We start from the raw sequence: 19,523 nt of genomic DNA on the forward strand, positions 1-19,523 counted from the left end.
CTCTGACCACACCACTTTCACACACAACCATTGAGAGGATCGTTGAGGGTATTATGGAGAAGCATCAACAGCAACAACAACAACAACCAGAAAAAAAAAAGAAACAGATGAAGACTTGTGCTGCCTGCAGACAGCCCAAGTCTCGCTATGAAAGTGATGGTTCCTCCATCCATTTTTTTACCAGCAAGTACCTGTTGGGTACTTCTACTGTTCCACCAAGGTTTTTAAGGCTTATAGTGATGAACTTTGTTTTTTTTCTACAACATTTCAAATGCTATTAGATTGTTAATGATAATCTTTAATTTTTATATTTTTATTAAGCCTTGTTGTGCAAGCACTGATGAGCTTGTGCAGAGGCAGCAGCTTTTGCCAGAGGGGAACTGGAATCCCCTGGTTGGGCCTGGGTTCCCCTGAGGTTTTTTTTCTCGATGGGAGTTTTGGGTTCCTCACCACCGTTTGCATATTGTTTTGCACTATCTGCCTGGCCGGGGGGGCTGCTTTAGAATTCATACTTGTATTAAATGTGTCTCATGTACAGCTGCTTTGTAACAATGAAAATTGTAAAAAGCGCTATATAAATAAAGTTGAGTTGAGTTGAGTTGAGAAGGGCTGACAAATCCCATAATGCCTTTTAAAGATTTTATGGAAACAGAGTTCTTCCAGAGGGAACTGGATGACACAAAAAAAGGGTGGAAGAGAAGGGACAGCAAAAACGAAAAATTCCTGAATCTCCGCATGTAGGTCACCTGTGTCGGTTTTGTAAAATGGAACTCAAACAAGGTCCAAACAGTCCACACATACATACGGGCTTTCCTGGAATTGCTGGGAAATATGTTTATTGTCCTGCTAAAGTATATTCCATATACAGAGAGCAGGGTATGGAGAAAGAGATGACCTGGAAAGACTTTCAAAAGTCTACTTTTTACAATATGGAAAGACAGAGATGGGTTTCTGGAAAAAAGTAAATGAGAATTTTCCACGTGTAAATATCTTTTGCTTGTTTATTTTGCTTTTTAAAATGTTGAGAAAACAATAAAAACTATCTAAAAAAGCACTTATCTTCTACTCATTTTTTATATTTATATACATACAAATAAATGGCAAATATTTTCAACTGATGTAAAATATATTTTATTTACAAATGTTATAGCACTACAAAGGTAAGAGACATATGTATTGTAATCGGAGTTTAAATAAAAAAATACTCTTCATAAATGTGAATACATTCGGTGCTGTTAAAAATATTATTTTATGTACATTTGATCAAAAATCCTACAGGGTAATAACATATAGTGAAGAGAACAATAAAAATTATTTCAACACTGACATTAAGAATATTTTGTTATGGACATCAACATTTACATTTCAGATAACCTTTTAATTGTTACGAATTAATGTTCATAAGAATAGAGTTTTCAAACATTTATTGTGGTTAAAGAAATGATAAATAAAACACCATCAATGAATATATTCTGTCAACATTTTCATTTAACCCAATTTCAATTTAAATCCTTTTAATACTTATACTTTGTCAATATTCCAACATTTTAAAAGGTTGCTTAAATGTAATAAAAAACTCATAAATGTTTGTAAAACAATGTTTCAGAGTTGCTTCGAGTGGGATTCGAACCTCTGTGCAAACGAACATAAAAAAAAGATGTGAAAAAATCTGATTGGCTGTGACATCACTCAAGGACCTGGGACAACAGGAGAAGAGCTTCAATCTGATTGGCTGTCAGTGGATACCACCTATCCACGACCGGCCGAGGGGCTCATGCCAGGGATTGTTACCGCCCCGATCTTTGACCTTTGTACTAAAACGTTTAAGCTGTCAGGCAAACACAAGTGAATTTCATCTGTTTACGTGCAGGAAAAGTGTTGTACTTGTGGAACGAGGAACCACAGGGAAGGTGGAGGATCTTTGTAATGACAACACAAGACAATGGTAGGATAACAACTAGGGTTCATTAAACCTCGAGTTAAAGTAGCATTTGCTGCTTTCACACTGACAACAGGCCAACGGTACACAATGAGCCAAAGGTCAATACAACCAAGGCAAAGCGGAAAATAAATATAACAAATTGCCCATTTCCATCCATCCATTTTCTACCGCTTTATCCAAACTACCTCGGGTCACGGGGAGCCTGCGCCTATCTCAGGAGTCATCGGGCATCAAGGCAGGACACACCCTGGATGGAGTGCCAACCCATCGCAGCAAATTGCCCATTTCTGAAACGCTAATGTGATTGCACACACACACGTACTATAAAGAGAAGATTTGGAGAAGTGGAGCTCTTGCATTCACAAGACCGTGCGCTCTTTTCTTCGGAATCTGGCATGTCGAAAACAGCTTCACATTGGGTTTCATGGTGTAATGGTTAGCACTCTGGACTCTGAATCCAGCGATCCGAGTTCAAATCTCGGTGAGACCTCTCATTGAAAGTCTACACCTTTTCGAGGGGCTCATGCCAGGGTTTGTTACCGCCCCGATCTTTGACCTTTGTACTAAAACGTTTAAGCCGTCAGGCAAACACAAGTGAATTTCATCTGTTTACGTGCAGGAAAAGTGTTGTACTTGTGGAACGAGGAACCACATAGAAGGTGGAGGATCTTTGTAATGACAACGTAAGACAATGGTAGGATAACAACTAGGTTTCATTAAACCTCGAGTTAAAGTAGCATTTGCTGCTTTCACACTGACAACAGGCCAACGGTACACAATGAGCCAAAGGTCAATACAACCAAGGCAAAGCGGAAAATAAATATAACAAATTGCCCATTTCTGAAACGTTAATGTGATTGCACACACACACGTACTATAAAGAGAAGATTTGGGGAGAGAGATTTTTCATGCTTAGCCTTATTTTGACAATTACCCAACAGTAATGGAGGATAACCCTTTTCAAGAAACTACAAGAAAAGGGCAAGGAAACGAACCACCTCACATATCCACACTGGTTTATTGAAAATGCAAGTTACACAGCAAAAAAAAACTTGTGGAATCTTAAGTGACAACTTGATTGTGTCTGATCGTGAAATGTCCTGCATTACGTTGCTCTGGGTAAAAGCAATGCGCACACCATATGGGAGATTCTTGTCAATTGTGTCCAGGTGCCATAGCGAGGAGAGACAAGGGGACAAGGGGCAAAGACGCGCATTGCTTTGGCTCAATGAAACGGGGCACACGTGGGGAAAATGCTTTTCCAAAGCGCCTTGAAATCACAATCGCTGCACACCGCTCGGCTCGTTGGTCTAGGGGCATGATTCTCGCTTTGGGTGCGAGAGGTCCCGGGTTCAAATCCCGGACGAGCCCTGCTTTAAGCGTTCATCGTATTGTGAGGACACTCAAGGTGTCACTATGGCAATCTCGATCATGAAAGCAGGAGACCCATGGCCTGTTAGCTCAGTTGGCTAGAGCATGGTGCTAATAACGCCCAGGTCGCGGGTTCGATCCCTGTACTGGCCAAAGGCTTTTCTCTGGCATTCTGTTCCATAATTCAGGGCTTCAGCGCCAGGGGTCGTCCGCGGACTACGATTCGCAAGTCAAGAAATCTCCAAACGTGGCCGAAATAGCTCAGTTGGGAGAGCGTTAGACTGAAGATCTAAAGGTCCCTGGTTCGATCCCGGGTTTCGGCATGCGTCCCTCTGTCCAATGCTTTGCTCTAGTTATAGTGGAGCTCTTGCATTCACAAGACCGTGCGCTCTTTTCTTACTAAAACCACATAGAAGGTGGAGGATCTTTGTAATGACAACGTAAGACAATGGTAGGATAACAACTAGGTTTCATTAAACCTCGAGTTAAAGTAGCATTTGCTGCTTTCACACTGACAACAGGCCATTGGTACACAATGAGCAAAAAGGTCAATACAACCAAGGCAAAGCGGAAAATAAATATAACAAATTGCCTGAAGATCTAAAGGTCCCTGGTTCGATCCCGGGTTTCGGCATGCGTCCCTCTGTCCAATGCTTTGCTCTAGTTATAGTGGAGCTCTTGCATTCACAAGACCGTGCGCTCTTTTCTTCGGAATCTGGCATGTCGAAAACAGCTTCACATTGGGTTTCATGGTGTAATGGTTAGCACGCTGGACTCTGAATCCAGCGATCCGAGTACAAATCTCGGTGAGACCTCTCATTGAAAGTCTACACCTTTTCGAGGGGCTCATGCCAGGGTTTGTTACCGCCCCGATCTTTGACCTTTGTACTAAAACGTTTAAGCTGTCAGGCAAACACAAGTGAATTTCATCTGTTTATGTGCAGGAAAAGTGTTGTACTTGTGGAACGAGGAACCACATAGAAGGTGGAGGATCTTTGTAATGACAACGTAAGACAATGGTAGGATAACAACTAGGTTTCATTAAACCTCGAGTTAAAGTAGCATTTGCTGCTTTCACACTGACAACAGGCCAACGGTACACAATGAGCCAAAGGTCAATACAACCAAGGCAAAGCGGAAAATAAATATAACAAATTGCCCATTTCTGAAACGTTAATGTGATTGCACACACACACGTACTATAAAGAGAAGATTTGGGGAGAGAGATTTTTCATGCTTAGCCTTATTTTGACAATTACCCAACAGTAATGGAGAATAACCCTTTTCAAGAAACTACAAGAAAAGGGCAAGGAAACGAACCACCTCACATATCCACACTGGTTTATTGAAAATGCAAGTTACACAGCAAAAAAAAACTTGTGGAATCTTAAGTGACAACTTGATTGTCTCTGATCGTGAAATGTCCTGCATTACTTTGCTCTGGGTAAAAGCAATGCGCACACCATATGGGAGATTCTTGTCATTTGTGTCCAGGTGCCATAGCGAGGAGAGACAAGGGGCACTGAAGGCTTTTTGTGACTGAATATATGAACAGTATTAAACACGAAGACCTTTTTCTGCAAAGGTGAGCCTCGACAGGTAGCATAGGGAGGGCTAAGTCGCACAAAGGAAGCTCCAAAAGCCTCTAATATGGAGAATAAGGCCGTCATTCCCTCTACCTCTCGAATGCCAAGCGAGCGCTCTTTCATTTGAGCAAATTCCCGCACATTATCGGAAAAAGACGCGCGTTGCTTTGGCTCAATGAAACGGGGCACACGTGGGGAAAATGCTTTTCCAAAGCGCCTTGAAATCACAATCGCTGCACACCGCTCGGCTCGTTGGTCTAGGGGCATGATTCTCGCTTTGGGTGCGAGAGGTCCCGGGTTCAAATCCCGGACGAGCCCTGCTTTAAGCGTTCATCGTATTGTGAGGACACTCAAGGTGGCACTATGGCAATCTCGATCATGAAAGCAGGAGACCCATGGCCTGTTAGCTCAGTTGGCTAGAGCGTGGTGCTAATAACGCCAAGGTCGCGGGTTCGATCCCCGTACTGGCCAAAGGCTTTTCTCTGGCATTCTGTTCCATAATTCAGGGCTTCAGCGCCAGGGGTCGTCCGCGGACTACGATTCGCAAGTCAAGAAATCTGCAAACGTGGCCGAAATAGCTCAGTTGGGAGAGCGTTAGACTGAAGATCTAAAGGTCCCTGATTCGATCCCGGGTTTCGGCATGCGTCCCTCTGTCCAATGCTTTGCTCTAGTTATAGTGGAGCTCTTGCATTCACAAGACCGTGCGCTCTTTTCTTCGGAATCTGGCATGTCGAAAACAGCTTCACATTGGGTTTCATGGTGTAATGGTTAGCACGCTGGACTCTGATTCCAGCGATCCGAGTTCAAATCTCGGTGAGACCTCTCATTGAAAGTCTACACCTTTTCGAGGGGCTCATGCCAGGGTTTGTTACCGCCCCGATCTTTGACCTTTGAACTAAAACGTTTAAGCTGTCAGGCAAACACAAGTGAATTTCATCTGTTTATGTGCAGGAAAAGTGTTGTACTTGTGGAACGAGGAACCACATAGAAGGTGGAGGATCTTTGTAATGACAACGTAAGACAATGGTAGGATAACAACTAGGTTTCATTAAACCTCGAGTTAAAGTAGCATTTGCTGCTTTCACACTGACAACAGGCCAACGGTACACAATGAGCCAAAGGTCAATACAACCAAGGCAAAGCGGAAAATAAATATAACAAATTGCCCATTTCTGAAACGTTAATGTGATTGCACACACACACGTACTATAAAGAGAAGTTTGGGGAGAGAGATTTCTCATGCTTAGCCTTATTTTGACAATATTTTGTCAAAACGATTCGCAAGTCAAGAAATCTACAAACGTGGCCGAAATAGCTCAGTTGGGAGAGCGTTAGACTGAAGATCTAAAGGTCCCTGGTTCGATCCCGGGTTTCGGCATGCGTCCCTCTGTCCAATGCTTTGCTCTAGTTATAGTGGAGCTCTTGCATTCACAAGACCGTGCGCTCTTTTCTTCGGAATCTGGCATGTCGAAAACAGCTTCACATTGGGTTTCATGGTGTAATGGTTAGCACTCTGGACTCTGAATCCAGCGATCCGAGTTCAAATCTCGGTGAGACCTCTCATTGAAAGTCTACACCTTTTCGAGGGGCTCATGCCAGGGATTGTTACCGCCCCGATCTTTGACCTTTGTACTAAAACGTTTAAGCCGTCAGGCAAACACAAGTGAATTTCATCTGTTTATGTGCAGGAAAGGGTTGTACTTGTGGAACGAGGAACCACATAGAAGGTGGAGGATCTTTGTAATGACAACGTAAGACAATGGTAGGATAACAACTAGGTTTCATTAAACCTCGAGTTAAAGTAGCATTTGCTGCTTTCACACTGACAACAGGCCAACGGTACACAATGAGCCAAAGGTCAATACAACCAAGGCAAAGCGGAAAATAAATATAACAAATTGCCCATTTCTGAAACGTTAATGTGATTGCACACACACACGTACTATAAAGAGAAGATTTGGGGAGAGAGATTTTTCATGCTTAGCCTTATTTTGACAATTACCCAACAGTAATGGAGAATAACCCTTTTCAAGAAACTACAAGAAAAGGGCAAGGAAACGAACCACCTCACATATCCACACTGGTTTATTGAAAATGCAAGTTACACAGCAAAAAAAAACTTGTGGAATCTTAAGTGACAACTTGATTGTCTCTGATCGTGAAATGTCCTGCATTACTTTGCTCTGGGTAAAAGCAATGCGCACACCATATGGGAGATTCTTGTCATTTGTGTCCAGGTGCCATAGCGAGGAGAGACAAGGGGCACTGAAGGCTTTTTGTGACTGAATATATGAACAGTATTAAACACGAAGACCTTTTTCTGCAAAGGTGAGCCTCGACAGGTAGCATAGGGAGGGCTAAGTCGCACAAAGGAAGCTCCAAAAGCCTCTAATATGGAGAATAAGGCCGTCATTCCCTCTACCTCTCGAATGCCAAGCGAGCGCTCTTTCATTTGAGCAAATTCCCGCACATTATCGGAAAAAGACGCGCGTTGCTTTGGCTCAATGAAACGGGGCACACGTGGGGAAAATGCTTTTCCAAAGCGCCTTGAAATCACAATCGCTGCACACCGCTCGGCTCGTTGGTCTAGGGGCATGATTCTCGCTTTGGGTGCGAGAGGTCCCGGGTTCAAATCCCGGACGAGCCCTGCTTTAAGCGTTCATCGTATTGTGAGGACACTCAAGGTGGCACTATGGCAATCTCGATCATGAAAGCAGGAGACCCATGGCCTGTTAGCTCAGTTGGCTAGAGCGTGGTGCTAATAACGCCAAGGTCGCGGGTTCGATCCCCGTACTGGCCAAAGGCTTTTCTCTGGCATTCTGTTCCATAATTCAGGGCTTCAGCGCCAGGGGTCGTCCGCGGACTACGATTCGCAAGTCAAGAAATCTGCAAACGTGGCCGAAATAGCTCAGTTGGGAGAGCGTTAGACTGAAGATCTAAAGGTCCCTGATTCGATCCCGGGTTTCGGCATGCGTCCCTCTGTCCAATGCTTTGCTCTAGTTATAGTGGAGCTCTTGCATTCACAAGACCGTGCGCTCTTTTCTTCGGAATCTGGCATGTCGAAAACAGCTTCACATTGGGTTTCATGGTGTAATGGTTAGCACGCTGGACTCTGATTCCAGCGATCCGAGTTCAAATCTCGGTGAGACCTCTCATTGAAAGTCTACACCTTTTCGAGGGGCTCATGCCAGGGTTTGTTACCGCCCCGATCTTTGACCTTTGAACTAAAACGTTTAAGCTGTCAGGCAAACACAAGTGAATTTCATCTGTTTATGTGCAGGAAAAGTGTTGTACTTGTGGAACGAGGAACCACATAGAAGGTGGAGGATCTTTGTAATGACAACGTAAGACAATGGTAGGATAACAACTAGGTTTCATTAAACCTCGAGTTAAAGTAGCATTTGCTGCTTTCACACTGACAACAGGCCAACGGTACACAATGAGCCAAAGGTCAATACAACCAAGGCAAAGCGGAAAATAAATATAACAAATTGCCCATTTCTGAAACGTTAATGTGATTGCACACACACACGTACTATAAAGAGAAGTTTGGGGAGAGAGATTTCTCATGCTTAGCCTTATTTTGACAATATTTTGTCAAAACGATTCGCAAGTCAAGAAATCTACAAACGTGGCCGAAATAGCTCAGTTGGGAGAGCGTTAGACTGAAGATCTAAAGGTCCCTGGTTCGATCCCGGGTTTCGGCATGCGTCCCTCTGTCCAATGCTTTGCTCTAGTTATAGTGGAGCTCTTGCATTCACAAGACCGTGCGCTCTTTTCTTCGGAATCTGGCATGTCGAAAACAGCTTCACATTGGGTTTCATGGTGTAATGGTTAGCACTCTGGACTCTGAATCCAGCGATCCGAGTTCAAATCTCGGTGAGACCTCTCATTGAAAGTCTACACCTTTTCGAGGGGCTCATGCCAGGGATTGTTACCGCCCCGATCTTTGACCTTTGTACTAAAACGTTTAAGCCGTCAGGCAAACACAAGTGAATTTCATCTGTTTATGTGCAGGAAAGGGTTGTACTTGTGGAACGAGGAACCACATAGAAGGTGGAGGATCTTTGTAATGACAACGTAAGACAATGGTAGGATAACAACTAGGTTTCATTAAACCTCGAGTTAAAGTAGCATTTGCTGCTTTCACACTGACAACAGGCCAACGGTACACAATGAGCCAAAGGTCAATACAACCAAGGCAAAGCGGAAAATAAATATAACAAATTGCCCATTTCTGAAACGTTAATGTAATTGCACACACACACGTACTATAAAGAGAAGATTTGGGGAGAGAGATTTTTCATGCTTAGCCTTATTTTGACAATTACCCAACAGTAATGGAGGATAACCCTTTTCAAGAAACTACAAGAAAAGGGCAAGGAAACGAACCACCTCACATATCCACACTGGTTTATTGAAAATGCAAGTTACACAGCAAAAAAAAACTTGTGGAATCTTAAGTGACAACTTGATTGTCTCTGATCGTGAAATGTCCTGCATTACGTTGCTCTGGGTAAAAGCAATGCGCACACCATATGGGAGATTCTTGTCATTTGTGTCCAGGTGCCATAGCGAGGAGAGACAAGGGGCACTCAAGGCTTTTTGTGACTGAATATATGAACAGTATTAAACACGAAGACCTTTTTCTGCAAAGGTGAGCCTCGACAGGTAGCATAGGGAGGGCTAAGTCGCACAAAGGAAGCTCCAAAAGCCTCTAATATGGAGAATAAGGCCGTCATTCCCTCTACCTCTCGAATGCCAAGCGAGCGCTCTTTCATTTGAGCAAATTCCCGCGCATTATCGGAAAAAGACGCGCATTGCTTTGGCTCAATGAAACGGGGCACACGTGGGGAAAATGCTTTTCCAAAGCGCCTTGAAATCACAATCGCTGCACACCGCTCGGCTCGTTGGTCTAGGGGCATGATTCTCGCTTTGGGTGCGAGAGGTCCCGGGTTCAAATCCCGGACGAGCCCTGCTTTAAGCGTTCATCGTATTGTGAGGACACTCAAGGTGGCACTATGGCAATCCCGATCATGAAAGCAGGAGACCCATGGCCTGTTAGCTCAGTTGGCTAGAGCATGGTGCTAATAACGCCAAGGTCGCGGGTTCGATCCCCGTACTGGCCGAAGGCTTTTCTCTGGCATTCTGTTCCATAATTCAGGGCTTCAGCGCCAGGGGTCGTCCGCGGACTACGATTCGCAAGTCAAGAAATCTGCAAACGTGGCCGAAATAGCTCAGTTGGGAGAGCGTTAGACTGAAGATCTAAAGGTCCCTGGTTCGATCCCGGGTTTCGGCATGCGTCCCTCTGTCCAATGCTTTGCTCTAGTTATAGTGGAGCTCTTGCATTCACAAGACCATGCGCTCTTTTCTTCGGAATCTGGCATGTCGAAAACAGCTTCACATTGGGTTTCATGGTGTAATGGTTAGCACTCTGGACTCTGAATCCAGCGATCCGAGTTCAAATCTCGGTGAGACCTCTCATTGAAAGTCTACACCTTTTCGAGGGGCTCATGCCAGGGATTGTTACCGCCCCGATCTTTGACCTTTGTACTAAAACGTTTAACCCGTCAGGCAAACACAAGTGAATTTCATCTGTTTACGTGCAGGAAAAGTGTTGTACTTGTGGAACGAGGAACCACATAGAAGGTGGAGGATCTTTGTAATGACAACGTAAGACAATGGTAGGATAACAACTAGGTTTCATTAAACCTCGAGTTAAAGTAGCATTTGCTGCTTTCACACTGACAACAGGCCAACGGTACACAATGAGCCAAAGGTCAATACAACCAAGGCAAAGCAGAAAATAAATATAACAAATTGCCCATTTCTGAAACGTTAATGTGATTGCACACACACACGTACTATAAAGAGAAGATTTGGGGAGAGAGATTTTTCATGCTTAGCCTTATTTTGACAATTACCCAACAGTAATGGAGGATAACCCTTTTCAAGAAACTACAAGAAAAGGGCAAGGAAACGAACCACCTCACATATCCACACTGGTTTATTGAAAATGCAAGTTACACAGCAAAAAAAAACTTGTGGAATCTTAAGTGACAACTTGATTGTCTCTGATCGTGAAATGTCCTGCATTACGTTGCTCTGGGTAAAAGCAATGCGCACACCATATGGGAGATTCTTGTCATTTGTGTCCAGGTGCCATAGCGAGGAGAGACAAGGGGCACTGAAGGCTTTTTGTTACTGAATATATGAACAGTATTAAACACGAAGACCTTTTTCTGCAAAGGTGAGCCTCGACAGGTAGCATAGGGAGGGCTAAGTCGCACAAAGGAAGCTCCAAAAGCCTCTAATATGGAGAATAAGGCCGTCATTCCCTCTACCTCTCGAATGCCAAGCGAGCGCTCTTTCATTTGAGCAAATTCCCATTCATTATCGGAAAAAGACGCGCATTGCTTTGGCTCAATGAAACGGGGCACACGTGGGGAAAATGCTTTTCCAAAGGGCCTTGAAATCACAATCGCTGCACACCGCTCGGCTCGTTGGTCTAGGGGCATGATTCTCGCTTTGGGTGCGAGAGGTCCCGGGTTCAAATCCCGGACGAGCCCTGCTTTAAGCGTTCATCGTATTGTGAGGACAGTCAAGGTGGCACTATGGCAATCCAGATCATGAAAGCAGGAGACCCATGGCCTGTTAGCTCAGTTGGCTAGAGCGTGGTGCTAATAACGCCAAGGTCGCGGGTTCGATCCCCGTACTGGCCAAAGGCTTTTCTCTGGCATTCTGTTCCATAATTCAGGGCTTCAGCGCCAGTGGTCGTCCGCGGACTACGATTCGCAAGTCAAGAAATCTACATTGTTGTATACCTAATTGCATCGACAACCCATCGAGCACTCCTGTACCGGTCAATTATGGTTATATCAACAACACGTGCCATCTGTTGCAGAGGTGCTCTTAAACATTTGTAAAATCATATGAAAGGCTATAAAGTATGTACACATTGATTTACATTAAGTGTTTACTACATTGTTATTTACCTAATTGCATCGAAAACCCATCGAGCACTCCTGTACCGGTCAATTTGTGTTATATCAACAACACGTGCAATCTGTTGCAGAGTCGCTCTTAAAGGAAAACGTGGTAGTCTATAAAGGCTTGATCTTCATCTCTCTCTCAAGCAGCCGTAGTCGGCAGGGTTTGAACCTGCGCGGGGAGACCCCAATGGATTTCATGCCTACGGCAAAGTGACTGAGTGACTAGATCTGCAGGGAGAAGATTGAAAGCTTTCGCTGAGGTCTCACGGTATTCCTTGAGCATGTGCTCGATGAAATCCCTGCTCAAAGCCAATGTGTAGACTCCAACGCACGAGCAAACTGTTTATTTAATTTTTATCAACAGAGGGAGGGCCCAGAAGAGCTCACAAGGTAAAGGTGACTAACAATGTGGAAACACATCGCCGGAACAGGGACTTGAACCCTGGACCCTCAGATTAAAAGTCTGATGCTCTACCTACTGAGCTATCCGGGCTCAATGCGAATTCAATCAGACGGTCAAGTCTTGGTTCTGTAGGCTGGTTCTGTAGGCTTAGGGTTAAGTGCACCTTTCTGATGCAAGGTTGTTCAGTCCTATCTCTGGAGGCGATGCCATCTGTAGATTGCAGTTCATCCAGTACACCTGAACCGGGTAACGGGGCTCTAGGAGTTGGCAGGTAAGTGAAAATCAGACGTGCTTTAAAAACTGCCCTGACAGCTCATCTTTGGTCTTTTATCTGGCCGTGCTTTCCTTAAAGGTTCCTGCCAAGAAAACATTTGTAAAATCACATAAAGGCCTATAAAGTATGTACACATTGTGTTTCCTTGAATGTGTCCTACATTGTTATGTACCTATTTACATTGACAACCCATCGAGCACACCTGTACCAGTCAATTTGGCTCAGATGGTCTGCAGGTGCATGAAAGTGAGACGCGATTTAAAAGCTGACCTCATAGCTCAGCCCGGGGAAAAAATTGACCGTATTACACCTCAGCTGGCAGCGGTGGGATTTGAACCCACGCTTCCGAAAAGACTGGAGCCTCAATCGAGTGCCTTAGACCGCTCGGCCATGCTACCACAAAATGGCACGTTTTGCCTCCGGTTTCGACCATTGTGTCTTACAGTAGGCCCGCTGTGACTTTTCGACAGTCAAGAGCATGATGACTTGCAGTTCATCAAGTACACCTGAACCGGGTAACGTGGCTCTGGAGAATTGCCCTGACAGCTCATCTTTGGTCTTTTATCAGAAGATCCAGAAGAGCTCACACGGTAAAGGTGACTTACAAAGGGGAAACTCATCGCCCGAACAGGGACTTCAACCCTGGTCCCTCAGAAAATCCCAATCAATTTGTACCGGTCAATTTGTGTTATATCAGGAACATCTGTAGCAGAGTCGCTCGTAAAGAAACACGTGGGAGTCTACAAAGGCTTGATTGTCTTCTCTCTCTCACTAAAGCAGCCGTAGTCAGCAGGGTTTGAAAGTGCGCGGGGAGACCCCAATGGATTTCAAGTCCATCGCCTTAACCACTCGGCCACAATTACAACAGGTTCCAGGCCATCTGGGTTTCGGTCGTGCTGCAAAGAGGACGATGTCAAAACGGGAAAGGCAGGACTTCAATAAGACGTGATCCCCTGCCGTGACCCGGATTCGAACCGGGGTTGCTGCAGCAACAACGCAGAGTACTAACCACTATACGATCATGGCAAGCCAACAGCCCTCCGGCAAAGTTGCGCTAGCAGGACTTCGTTACTACATCTGCAGGGAGAAGATTGGTAGCTTTAGCTGAGGTCTCACGGAATTCCTGACGCATGTGCTCGATGAAATCTCTGCTCAAAGCCCATGTGTCGACTCCAACGCACGAGCAAACTGTTTATTATATTTTTATCAACAGAGGGCGGGGCCAAAAGAGCTTACATGGTAAAGTTGACTTATAAAAGGGAAACTCATCGCCCGAACAAGGACTTGAACCCTGGACCCTCATATTAAAAGGCTGTTGCTCTACCGACTGAGCTATCCAGGCTCTTGAGTTCAAGCGACATGTTCTAGGTGTAGGCCCTCGGGTGAGGGGTGTTGAGTAGTGCAGGTTCATCACGCACACCTGAACCAGCTAATGTGGCTCTGGAGGTAAGAGGAAAACTACAGTCACCCACTGTCAGCGCCTAAATCCAGCGCCTTAGACCGCTAGTGTTGCAGTTTCCACCATTGTGTTTTACAGTAGGCCCGCTGCGACATTTCCCAGACAGTTAAGAGCTTACAGGGTTCTGTCGGCTTAGGGTTTAGTGCACCTTCAGATAGTCAGATGTGCTTTAAAAACTGCCCTGACAGCTCATCTTTGTTTTTTTATTTGGCCTTGCTTTCCTTAGAGGTCCCTGCCAAGAAAACATTTGTAAAATCACATAAACATTAGGAGTGTTATCATATACTGTGTGTCAAATAGTTTGATTGATTTATGTACACATATCAAATTTTCTGTCCACTGGTCACTCAAACTGGACTTTTATGGTATGACAGTCCTGATGACAGATATATTTTATGATTGTTTTGGGGGTATCATTTGACCCCTTCCCTTCCCTCAGCGTGTCTAACTTCCTAAACCCCCATTCAGTACTTCCTTATCAAAAAGGTTTGTTTTCATCCTGTTTTGCTTTTACTACAGGATATTTGTGAATGATGTTTGTAAGATATTGAGATAGTATTAGTGTAATATGTGTGTTTTTCCTCTAAGAATGTTGTTTCCTTTGCTTTGTGGTTTTAATCATGCAAATGAATGAAATGAGGCTTGTTGTTTCAAATCTTTTGAAAGTGTGTGTGTCTCCCTACTTTCCCCCAAGCAATTAATTTGCCAGTCAATAAAAGTTTTTTTTTTTTTATGATCTGTCAGTCTTGTTTGACAGTTTATATCTTATAGCTGTGTAATTGTACCCCCTGTAGTTGTCTTCATCCTGCTGACCTGACACCCTGATGGTCAGGCAACGATTTATCTCTCATTAAAAGTGTGCGTAATACCGGGTATATGGTATCGCATGTTCGCTGATGGACGCGTGGTGACCCAGGATGATTCTTTGTATATATTATGTCGATTTGATTCTACGTTGGCAGCTATCGACAGTGAATGTGTTCAAATGGTGTATGCTGCGTGATCGCTACAACTCTGTGAGAGTTTAATTGTTTACACCGGAAGTGGATCTGGAGGCCGACGAGTTCTGACACCACCCACATGTGTTACAAACCATTAAAAAGCTACTGTAAAAAAGTTTATTATAGCCCTTCTAACCCCGGATTTTTAGGTGGTAAAAACAGGGAGTATTCAATGACACAGGGGTCTGTCTATCTGATTAACAAATTGAACAGTGATTATCCTCGGAGGATGCATACACTTTACATAAATCGGCTCCTCTAAATTACAAGCGAAGCAGAGTAATTGTCTATATTTCTTCCGGCTTTGCTACTGATCGGACGCATTTACTAGCGCTCCGTGCTTTGCGCTTCTGCTTTTATGCTTTATCTTTTTTAAACACCAGCAGTTCAGTACAGTGCTCAGACAAAACAATTAGGCACTGAAACCTAAGACTGGGAAATACTTCAAAACTTTCGCTAAGCAACCAGGATTTCTTACTGCGTACAATTGAAACTCTTCAGAATAATTCCATTGCCCACACTCAAACTGGTGTGAAAATGGCATCTGTTGGATCAAAAACCACCTGTTGCTCAAACTGCCACAAACTTCTACAAAAGATTGCAGTTCTCGAAAACAAAGCTACTAAACACACAGCTGTTACTCGTCGTGGACCCCCTCAGCATGAAGCCGGTGAGTTCTGTGAACCCAGCACTTCTCATCAGATTATAGTTAGCTCAGACAAACCTGTACAGATGCAAACAAAGGTAGCTGAGGACACAAACCGTTGGCAGAAAAAGGGCGCAAGACCTAAAGCTTGTAATATCAGACTGTCAAGAGTTTCACAAATTGCCGCATTAGCTTCATCTACCCCAAATATGACTAAGACTCGAGTAGACAATGTTGGTACTCTGCCACCCCCTGTACATCTTGAAAATAGATTTGAGGCACTAATGAATATGGGTGAAGAATCCCCAAACGTGGTAAGGCAAAAATCAAAAGTGGACACTGCAGTTGGCAGAAGCTCTGTGTCAAACAGGCACCGGCACTCTGCTCAACAAGCACCCGAGCCAAATACTCTCATAGTGGGGGACTCAATTATCAGAAACCTTCGTAGCAGGGCACGTACATACGTACATACTATTTCCCTCAAGCAATGATTGCTGATGTAAGCAAGGAACTCTCAAACATCCTGAAACAACATAAGTCTGTAAATCGGATTGTCATACATGTGGGGAAAAATGATACTCGAAAAGAGCAGTCAGAGCTCCTAAAAAGGGATTTTAATGAACTCTTTGAATTGCTTGGAAAGCTAAAGGACAGGCATTCATCAGTGGACCTCTCCCAGCTCGGGGAACAAATATGTTCACTCGGCTACTCAGTCTGAACATATGGCTGCAAAAAACCTGCAACATGAGAGGACTAAACTTCATTGACAACTTTAATCTCTTTTAGAGTCAAAGACAACTTTTTAGAACAGATGGCCTCCACCCAAACAAACTTGGTTCAAGAGTGCTAAAGGACAATATCCTCTTCTCCCTCTTTCACCCATCAGTAGAGTGTACCACTCCACTCCTAAATGGCACAAATACACCTGGCCATAGTGACCCACCTCAGCAGTTGGATGGACATTGGGATAACACCACTCAAGCTGTACCCTGCCCAGTGACATCACATCAGTTGGACGATGACGAGGACTCGACACCCAATGACGTTTCTGTGGATATCAACCAGGAGAGCCAAAACAACATACTTCAGTCTTCAGAAACACCAGACTCGCAGCCCCTCTCACTACACACTCTCACCCTCTCTACTACATCATCTCTTTTGAGCTTCTCATAGAAAATGGAGGAACTCGTTTTTTCCTGGAACAAAACTATCCCACTCTATTATCGCAAGTCCTCACGTTTCAACTAAAAAGCGACGGGCCCCACAACCACCAAAGCCTCTGGGTCAACCTGGCCAACCTGTTCCATTCAATTCAATTCAAGTTTATTTATAAAGCGCTTTTCACAATGTGTATTGTTTCAAAGCAGCTTAACAGGTACAAACGGGAAAAACAGAAAAGTTAAAACACAGCACAGTGCATGGTATTTATACAACGAGTAAGATCATTCTAATAAATGATATCTAATTTCTAAATAAATAAATCAATGAATGCAGTCTCCCGGTGAGCAGGCCAACACTGCCCTGCTGTGGCGAGGAACCCAAACTCCAATGATTGATTAATGGAGAAAAAAAACTTGGGAGAAACCAGGCTCAACCGGGAGGGCCAGATTCCCTATGACGTGTCATAGCTGCACTCAGACTGTTGACATGTGGTTAAGGTTTAGCATTTAATACCAAATATTGTAACTTCAGCATTAATAAGACAAATAGTCCGTCTTTGCTCTTGGTTGGGGATGTAGTGGTATGAGCTGGGATGGTCCGATGCTCATATTTCTCTTGGCAGATGGTGGAATTGCCTTAGATGGAGCTGGGATGGTCAGTCAGTCTGCAGCTGTATCTGGCGTAATCTCAAATTGGGGATGGGCATCTGTCGGTCGTCTGGACATGGTGGAACTTCTTCCTACCTCGGGATGGGCATCCCGAGGCAGAGGCGGAAAGAGAATAAAGAGAATAATTAGCGTAGCTGCTATTCATTAACTATGCATTAAGTGAAAGATGGCTGAAAAGATGTGTCTCTAATCTAGATTTATTGTATCAGGAAGGCTATTCCAGAGTTTAGGTGCTACGTATGAGAAAGCTCGTCCCCCTTTGGTGGATTTTGTTATTCTAGGTGTTGTCAAAAGTCCTAAATTTTGAGATCTTAGAGAGCGTGATGTGTTGTAACGTGATAAAAGCTCGGTTAAGTAAGTATGTGCTAAACCGTTCAGGGCTTTGTAAGTAATTAAAAGAATTTTAAAATCAATACGATACTTATTTGGTAGCCAGTGAAGCGATGATAAAACTGGGGTTATGTGATCGTATTTTCTTGACCTAGTAAGAACTCTGGCAGCTGCATTCTGAACTAACAGTAGTTTGTTTATCGATGATACAGGACAACCACTAAGTAGAGCATTACAATAGTCAAGCCGTGAGGTCACAAATGCATGAATAAGCTTTTCTGCGTCTGCAACACATAAACTATTTCGTAATTTGGCAACATTTCTAAGGTGAAAGAAGGCTGTTTTTGTGATATTTGAGATGTGATTTTTAAATGACAGGTTGCCGTCTAATATAACACCTAGGTCTTTAACTGTATTTGTTGGAGTAACAGTGCAGCTTTCAATTTGCAGGCTGTAATCGGAGATATTCTGTTTACTTGATTTTGGTGCTATAAGTTATATTTCTGTTTTGCTAGAGTTTAAAAGGAGGAAATTACTAGTCATCCAATGTTTTATGTCCTCGATGCACTCTGCCAGTTTGGATAGCTTAAAGGAATCATCTGGTCTTGATGAGATATATAGCTGAGTATCATCTGCATAACAGTGGAAACTAATTCCATGTTTTCTAATAATGTTGCCGAGGGGCAGCATGTATATGGTAAAAGCAAGGGTCCTAAAACCGATCCCTGAGGTAATCCATAATTTACTTGCGTAAGATTTGACGATTTCCCATTTAAATGGACGTATTGGTATCTGTCTGTTAAGTAAGATCTGAACCATTGCAGTGCCTGTCCCTGAATACCGATAAAATTGTGTAAACAATCTAGTAGTATTTTATGGTCTACAGTATGGAAAGCAGCACTAAGGTCAAGCAGGACTAATAGTGGGATGTTACCTTTATCTGAAGCAATAAGGAGGTCATTTGTAATTCTAACGAACAAGTACCGGTTTGATTTGAAATCGGTCTATAGCTTCCAAGTTCATTTGGGTCTAAGTTAGTTTTTTTGATAAGAGGCTTAATTACAGCCAGTTTAAAGGGCCCTGGGACATGTCCTAGATTAATTGACGAGTTGATTATGTTACAAATGGGCTCAATTACAGCAGGTAGTAACTCTTTTAATAAAGTAGTCGGAATGGGGTCTAATAAGCATGTCGTCGGTTTGGATGTAGTAATAATTTTAATAAAATCTTCCTGATTTATAGGAGAAAAACACTCTAGCTTTTCTTTTTGGGTGACGGTTGAAACTAATTCTTCCGACACACTTGGAGGTTTGGTTTTAGCTATGTTGTCTTGTATTATTTCGATTTTCTCGGTAAAAAACTTCATGAATTCATTGCTACCAAGGTGCGGCGGAATACCCAGGTCAGGTGGAGTCTGTTTGTTTGTTAGTTTATCAATTGTACTAACTAAAAACCTTGGATTGTTTTTGTTATTTTCTATGAGGTTACGGAAATGCTCAGCTTTTGCTGCTTTTAGAGCCTTTTTGTAACAGCTTGCACTCTCTTTCCATGCAATTTTAAAAACCTCTAATTGGGTTTGTTTCCATTTTCGCTCCAGTTTACGCGTTTCTCTTTTTAGGGCGCGAGTGGTGTTATTATACCATGGTACTATGATCTTTTCATTAATCCTTTTTGACTTCATAGGTGCGAC

At 43.5% G+C, this 19,523-nt stretch overlaps 25 non-coding genes across 25 annotated transcripts; 23 read left to right on the top strand and 2 right to left on the bottom strand.

Annotated features, from left to right (window-relative positions):
- Nucleotides 1–2,360: 2,360 nt before the first annotated feature.
- trnaq-cug (transfer RNA glutamine (anticodon CUG)) lies at nt 2,361–2,432 on the top strand. Its single transcript has one exon. It is a non-coding gene; the product is annotated as a tRNA-Gln (tRNA).
- An 809-nt stretch (nt 2,433–3,241) lies between these two features.
- On the top strand, nt 3,242–3,313 carry trnap-ugg (transfer RNA proline (anticodon UGG)). Its single transcript has one exon. It is a non-coding gene; the product is annotated as a tRNA-Pro (tRNA).
- A 79-nt stretch (nt 3,314–3,392) lies between these two features.
- Nucleotides 3,393–3,466, top strand: trnai-aau (transfer RNA isoleucine (anticodon AAU)). The gene has a single exon. It is a non-coding gene; the product is annotated as a tRNA-Ile (tRNA).
- Nucleotides 3,467–3,563: 97 nt separating this feature from the next.
- Nucleotides 3,564–3,636, top strand: trnaf-gaa (transfer RNA phenylalanine (anticodon GAA)). Its single transcript has one exon. It is a non-coding gene; the product is annotated as a tRNA-Phe (tRNA).
- A 420-nt stretch (nt 3,637–4,056) lies between these two features.
- Nucleotides 4,057–4,128, top strand: trnaq-cug (transfer RNA glutamine (anticodon CUG)). Its single transcript has one exon. It is a non-coding gene; the product is annotated as a tRNA-Gln (tRNA).
- A 1,017-nt stretch (nt 4,129–5,145) lies between these two features.
- On the top strand, nt 5,146–5,217 carry trnap-ugg (transfer RNA proline (anticodon UGG)). The gene has a single exon. It is a non-coding gene; the product is annotated as a tRNA-Pro (tRNA).
- Nucleotides 5,218–5,296: 79 nt separating this feature from the next.
- trnai-aau (transfer RNA isoleucine (anticodon AAU)) lies at nt 5,297–5,370 on the top strand. Its single transcript has one exon. It is a non-coding gene; the product is annotated as a tRNA-Ile (tRNA).
- A 97-nt stretch (nt 5,371–5,467) lies between these two features.
- Nucleotides 5,468–5,540, top strand: trnaf-gaa (transfer RNA phenylalanine (anticodon GAA)). The gene has a single exon. It is a non-coding gene; the product is annotated as a tRNA-Phe (tRNA).
- A 109-nt stretch (nt 5,541–5,649) lies between these two features.
- trnaq-cug (transfer RNA glutamine (anticodon CUG)) lies at nt 5,650–5,721 on the top strand. The gene has a single exon. It is a non-coding gene; the product is annotated as a tRNA-Gln (tRNA).
- Nucleotides 5,722–6,204: 483 nt separating this feature from the next.
- Nucleotides 6,205–6,277, top strand: trnaf-gaa (transfer RNA phenylalanine (anticodon GAA)). Its single transcript has one exon. It is a non-coding gene; the product is annotated as a tRNA-Phe (tRNA).
- A 109-nt stretch (nt 6,278–6,386) lies between these two features.
- trnaq-cug (transfer RNA glutamine (anticodon CUG)) lies at nt 6,387–6,458 on the top strand. Its single transcript has one exon. It is a non-coding gene; the product is annotated as a tRNA-Gln (tRNA).
- Nucleotides 6,459–7,474: 1,016 nt separating this feature from the next.
- Nucleotides 7,475–7,546, top strand: trnap-ugg (transfer RNA proline (anticodon UGG)). The gene has a single exon. It is a non-coding gene; the product is annotated as a tRNA-Pro (tRNA).
- Nucleotides 7,547–7,625: 79 nt separating this feature from the next.
- trnai-aau (transfer RNA isoleucine (anticodon AAU)) lies at nt 7,626–7,699 on the top strand. Its single transcript has one exon. It is a non-coding gene; the product is annotated as a tRNA-Ile (tRNA).
- A 97-nt stretch (nt 7,700–7,796) lies between these two features.
- trnaf-gaa (transfer RNA phenylalanine (anticodon GAA)) lies at nt 7,797–7,869 on the top strand. The gene has a single exon. It is a non-coding gene; the product is annotated as a tRNA-Phe (tRNA).
- A 109-nt stretch (nt 7,870–7,978) lies between these two features.
- Nucleotides 7,979–8,050, top strand: trnaq-cug (transfer RNA glutamine (anticodon CUG)). The gene has a single exon. It is a non-coding gene; the product is annotated as a tRNA-Gln (tRNA).
- A 483-nt stretch (nt 8,051–8,533) lies between these two features.
- Nucleotides 8,534–8,606, top strand: trnaf-gaa (transfer RNA phenylalanine (anticodon GAA)). The gene has a single exon. It is a non-coding gene; the product is annotated as a tRNA-Phe (tRNA).
- A 109-nt stretch (nt 8,607–8,715) lies between these two features.
- Nucleotides 8,716–8,787, top strand: trnaq-cug (transfer RNA glutamine (anticodon CUG)). The gene has a single exon. It is a non-coding gene; the product is annotated as a tRNA-Gln (tRNA).
- Nucleotides 8,788–9,803: 1,016 nt separating this feature from the next.
- Nucleotides 9,804–9,875, top strand: trnap-ugg (transfer RNA proline (anticodon UGG)). The gene has a single exon. It is a non-coding gene; the product is annotated as a tRNA-Pro (tRNA).
- Nucleotides 9,876–9,954: 79 nt separating this feature from the next.
- On the top strand, nt 9,955–10,028 carry trnai-aau (transfer RNA isoleucine (anticodon AAU)). Its single transcript has one exon. It is a non-coding gene; the product is annotated as a tRNA-Ile (tRNA).
- A 97-nt stretch (nt 10,029–10,125) lies between these two features.
- trnaf-gaa (transfer RNA phenylalanine (anticodon GAA)) lies at nt 10,126–10,198 on the top strand. Its single transcript has one exon. It is a non-coding gene; the product is annotated as a tRNA-Phe (tRNA).
- Nucleotides 10,199–10,307: 109 nt separating this feature from the next.
- On the top strand, nt 10,308–10,379 carry trnaq-cug (transfer RNA glutamine (anticodon CUG)). Its single transcript has one exon. It is a non-coding gene; the product is annotated as a tRNA-Gln (tRNA).
- Nucleotides 10,380–11,396: 1,017 nt separating this feature from the next.
- On the top strand, nt 11,397–11,468 carry trnap-ugg (transfer RNA proline (anticodon UGG)). Its single transcript has one exon. It is a non-coding gene; the product is annotated as a tRNA-Pro (tRNA).
- Nucleotides 11,469–11,547: 79 nt separating this feature from the next.
- Nucleotides 11,548–11,621, top strand: trnai-aau (transfer RNA isoleucine (anticodon AAU)). Its single transcript has one exon. It is a non-coding gene; the product is annotated as a tRNA-Ile (tRNA).
- A 690-nt stretch (nt 11,622–12,311) lies between these two features.
- On the bottom strand, nt 12,312–12,384 carry trnak-uuu (transfer RNA lysine (anticodon UUU)). Its single transcript has one exon. It is a non-coding gene; the product is annotated as a tRNA-Lys (tRNA).
- Nucleotides 12,385–13,349: 965 nt separating this feature from the next.
- Nucleotides 13,350–13,431, bottom strand: trnas-uga (transfer RNA serine (anticodon UGA)). The gene has a single exon. It is a non-coding gene; the product is annotated as a tRNA-Ser (tRNA).
- Between the last annotated feature and the right edge of the window lie 6,092 nt (nt 13,432–19,523).

This window comes from Triplophysa dalaica, unplaced genomic scaffold, assembly GCF_015846415.1.
Source record: "Triplophysa dalaica isolate WHDGS20190420 unplaced genomic scaffold, ASM1584641v1 Contig2, whole genome shotgun sequence".
NCBI classification, from domain to species: domain Eukaryota; kingdom Metazoa; phylum Chordata; class Actinopteri; order Cypriniformes; family Nemacheilidae; genus Triplophysa; species Triplophysa dalaica.